The 4,974-nt window shown below is 43.6% G+C and overlaps 1 pseudogene; it reads right to left on the bottom strand.

The window, feature by feature from the left end:
- Positions 1–789: 789 nt before the first annotated feature.
- On the bottom strand, positions 790–3,431 carry LOC116085847 (annotated as a pseudogene).
- Between the last annotated feature and the right edge of the window lie 1,543 nt (positions 3,432–4,974).

Below are 4,974 nucleotides of genomic sequence, written 5' to 3'. Positions count from 1 at the left end.
TTAACAGCTCATACCCAATTAAAAGTGAATAGATGCTTCTCCTACATGATACCTCATGAATGCCTGGACCCTGTGGGGATAAGATCCTCTGGAAGAGGATTTACAGACCTGTGAACTGTCATGTGTGTATGATTCCCAAACTACCTTGTTTTACAGCATTGACACTGGGCTGCTTGCCGTGGCAGACCTCTCCACAAACCTTCTGTATTAGTGTTTTATGGTCTGAAAGAACCCCTAGCTGTATTGACAGGGCTTCAGTCCTGCCCTCACCCTATCTACAGAAAATGATGGTTTTGGCTTCTACTATACCAAACTTTTCAGTAGGTAAGGAAACATCTGGCTTCTGCCATGCCCCACTGCTAACACAGGACTTTACAATGAAGCCCAGTGAAGGCTTTTGGGTTAAAAGTTCCATTTATTTCTTAATTTTTTTAGTTTTCATTTTTATTAGTTACCACACTACACACTAAATAATATAAGACAATCAAAAATTAATTTTATTCTTGTTCAAATTAATGCCAAGTTTTTTTCCCATTTCCCAGGAAATTCCAATTTCAATACCACTGGTATCTTATGACATTTTACAAATTAAGACAGAAAACATTCTCATTTGTTTTCAAAATAATAAAATTCTTCAAACCTGGATCAAAAACAATGCATTCAGTACAAAAGACTTAAAACTAATGGATCTTGTAACAAGAATATTAACATTTTGGAATACTAAGAATCCTAAAGTCACTCAAAATAAAAGTAGAATGCTTTACGCTCTCCTCCCACCAGCTCTCACATGAGGGTACAATACTTGGATCACTGAGTCAGCCTGAACTGATGTTGGATTAGAACTGCTAGTGCATTAGACTATGTGCAGGTCAGAACTGTAGAGCTATCTCCTCACTGACATAGTTTCGCCGCATGAAAATGACACCAAGTATAACTACATCAGTCAGCATCCCATCATAGGTGATCCCCAGGGCAGTGGCAAGGACATAGGAGTGGATAAATGGGTCCACTTGTATCATGTCAATGCCAAAGACCAGCTTCAAGCACTCAGAGGCCTCACTAAAGATCAGAGGGTTGTACTCGTCATACTCTCTACCAATACTTTCCGGCATTTCTGCTTTGGTAGTGAATGCCTTCACTTGATATTTGAAAAGCAGAAAGCCGACTAATTCATACACCTTTATGTTCTGAGAATTTTACAACATATGCAGTGGGTCTTCCAGCTCCTCTACTTGGTCGGTAGAAGCTTCCTCAGATGGGCCTTCAGGAACAGAGGCCAGTGCCACAGGGGGAGAGGAGGCTCTCTGAGGACTCTGGGAAGGACTTGGTATTCCACTACCATACATCTTCTTTGAGGTGCAAGTGGTTTCCTCCTCATCTACCACAGCCATTGTAGTCTGGGCAATACCTAATTCTGTTTGTCCCTGAGCACAGCCTTGGAGGTTTCAGTAATGGGTGTTATAGAGATTTTCCATTGTGACTTTTCTGTAACAACAGGCAGGATAGCGTCCCAATCACAGCAGCGAGGATATACACGCCTGGTGGGGAAAGGGAGAGTGAATTGATTCTGCTGGCAGCCACTGTCTCACAGCCCTCAAAAAGTCATGTTATTTGATTTCCCTTGAAAAATGCTCTAGGGTCACAAGGCCTCTTAGCAGACCTAGAACCCTGAAAACCTGAAACAGGAAGTGACCCAGCTATTTAGGGTACATCCAAGTCACAGAGCAGGTAGCCTCAGGGCTACCATCAGAATGTTTGAGGCCAGGAAATCTGGAGTGTCTATATTCTAAGCTGTTGGTACCATTGATATATACTTATAGTATGTACGTCTCCCCAACTTCTGAGGCTACATAGCTTTATGCTTGTGTATGAACTGAAGACGCTGTCTCAGACGAAGCCTTTCACCTTCTGCTCTCTGAAACTATTATAAGAGATGCTGACAACATCCCACAGCTGCAAACTGCTAGTTTGAAACAGTTCTTCACAGGAAGGGTGAGGTGGACTGTGGGGTGTAACCCTACTTAAGGTAAGTGCTGCCTTCTATGATCAATCATTCTGGGCCCTCAGGTTTCCCCTGTCAAGAGCCAGACACTACCCTTCTGCTGGCCTGTAGCAAAATCTTAACTGCTCCCCTCTCTGAAACATAATAAAAGGGATTAAGAGCACTTCATATCTGGCTCAGGTTCAATTCAATGTATCCCATGTGTCCTGAGATGTTGAAGGTCTCAACACTCACCTTGATAAACGTGAACTGCTTCCCCTGATGATCCAAAGCTAGTTTCTTTAAGCCAAGAGCCTATTTCTGTGAAGCAGAGGGAAGAGGACATGAGGTAAGGAAATGCATCTATGGCCCCTGGGTTTTCTCGCAGCTGACAGGCAGTCAGGGAGGGAACGTGTCCCTTCTTGTTTAAATGGCAGGACTCCTCCAGTCCTTACCTTGAGTCCTGACACTCCTGAGATCTTCCCTCTGATGACTCCAGTCAAACTCCCCTTTACCAGATCTTTCAGCTCCCTAAAACCAGTGACCTGCAAACAAGATGGGGTGATTAGGCTGATAGCACTGTGGGGGTCAGGTATATGAGAAGTGTTTGTGAGGCCCATGACAGGAGTTTCCTTGATGCATCCATTGGAGGTCATTACTTGGACTGTGCAAGATCCTGGAATCCCTGTTTTTAACTAAGGCCAGCCACTCTGGTCAACATCCTCACCTTGTTGATATGTGAGAAGGTGTCACATCTCTTTACATCTGTATGGGTTGTCCTGGAATGTTCAGATGATCTGGGCTCATCTCTGCTGATACTAGAGTTTTCTAATTCCATCTGAAGTTCATTCATCTCACTTGTACTTTCTGACATCTTCCCTTATATCCAGATGACACAAGATCTCATCTCTTCAAAGACTCCCACCTTCCTGCCCAAGGTAAAAGCATGCCACTTAGTACTTCTGAATGTTGGCCTCAGAATATAACCAGGAAGTACAGTTCTTTCTTTCTGTGTTGTGAACACATACAGTTCCCAGAAGTACATGTCTGAGATATGGCTAATCCTGGAACTCCTCTCTCTGTTTGCCACATGTGGTTCCCTCTGCCAAACTGACATCACCTCCTAGAGAAGTCCCACTGCAAGCCATGAAGCATAAAGGAGAGGCAGACACAGCACCAACATACTCAGGGTTCTCTGGGCAACATTAAGAGAGGTGGACAGGTATTATGACATCCCTTGTTGGGGAGGGGATTCTAGTTTTTCCTTACCTTTAGTTCTCACCATGGTAACTCAAACTCACTCAGACTGGACACCTCCTCTGCTAACCTTTATGTAGCTCCCTCTGCTGCTCTGAAAATATCCTTCAGTGAGCACACTCACTGTCCTTGAAGAGGGGAGAAAAGTGACAATGAAGCATATCTGAAAACCCGTGGGTAGGGGGTCACAAAGCTTAGGAGAGTAGGACTAACAGCAATGGGAATGCTGGATTACATGTGGACTATCTAAGTTGTGCTGTCTTCAGTGGACCCTATATATTTCCTTGACTGCTGATGTATCTATCCTAGGACCTCTTTTTCATTGGGCCTCAGAAAAGGTTCTGACCCTTTTATCTACTCTGAGAACAAAGTAGGCCACTCCCCTGATTAGTCTAGCCACATGTAGTACTATGGATACACAGCTGGACTATCTCTTCCATTTACACTCGGGGTCTCACCTATCACTTCATGAAGTCTGGGCCCTCTCTACTCCAATTGCCTCCAAAAAATGATCTAAATCAAAGACCCTTTGAAGGATGGAGGCTGATTCCTACAAGTGCACCCCTCCCTGTTTGGTGCAGAATGGACAATGGAGAAAAACAATTTTGGGTTTTGCATAAAATCTCACCTTGATTCCAAGAGTACCTGGAGAAGGTATGGAGAGAATAATCATGTTTTAAAAATATTTTATTAACTCTTTGATAATTCCATACATTGCATTTTAATTATATTCAACCCCTTTCCCAAATCCTCATAGTTCCAACCCCTTCTATACCTACCAACTCTTGTACTCTCTCATATTTTTTGGTCCTTATATTCTACAAGAGACTTTTTGTGCCCACCTTAAGCTCCCACCTAGACTCAGAAGGTATCATGTGGCCATTTTTCTTCAAGGAACCTCAAAAATAGTGCTGAGTCTCCAAAGTCCATGTATGCAGAACTGGTAGCTTGCACAGAGGCTCATTCCTACAAGTTTGTTTCAAGATCCTCAAAATGATACAAGGTAGCTAGGTTGTCAGGGCCTAACTATCTAGAAATGAGCTTCCACAATCTACTCTCAGCTCCTATCTTTAAAAATGTTTGCTGATACCTGATTGCAGGGAATTTATGAAATATCTGGACAGAGTTCTCAGAGGGAGGGGAAAGGGGGCTCATTTCAACAAATGGGTTCCTGTTTGATGCAGCTCACATTATCCATCCTATAGTATGTGGGTTCATTCTATCCAAAGCAGAGCTTTCATACTACATTCCTGGGAACCCTTTTCACCCAGGATACTATTCCACTCCCTCCTCTCACAGAATGACTAAACATAGTGATTATCCTTAGTCTGCAGGTATTATGGAGCAAGGGGCTCACTCCAAGAAGTGAGTTCTATTTGGAGCTAGGCTGACAAGAGGGGTGAAATTGCAATATTTTAAGGTACTGTCAATGTTGAAAGATGCCCTGTCCACCACCCTATGTTCTCATGTCCGCTACAAAATCGAGAATGGCTGTCTTCCTTCTTGAAAACTCAGAAAAGGCCCCAGCTACTCAATATGGAAGGTGGGGAGGGTCTCTTCCTGAAAGAGAAGACTAGAGGAAGGAAACTGTATTATTGAGGGGACCATCTATCCTGAAAGGTTTCAGAGTCAGCCCGAAATTCTCACCTCAACTGGCACTGCGATGCCGCTTCCTTCCAGGAGTCTTCCAAAATGGCGCCGAGTCCAAAAAGTCTCTGGATATGAAACGCTGGCAG

Source organism: Mastomys coucha, chromosome X (genome assembly GCF_008632895.1).
Source record: "Mastomys coucha isolate ucsf_1 chromosome X, UCSF_Mcou_1, whole genome shotgun sequence".
NCBI classification, from domain to species: domain Eukaryota; kingdom Metazoa; phylum Chordata; class Mammalia; order Rodentia; family Muridae; genus Mastomys; species Mastomys coucha.
Note: the sequence above shows the minus strand (reverse complement) of the source record. Positions and strands in the feature narration are given on the sequence as shown.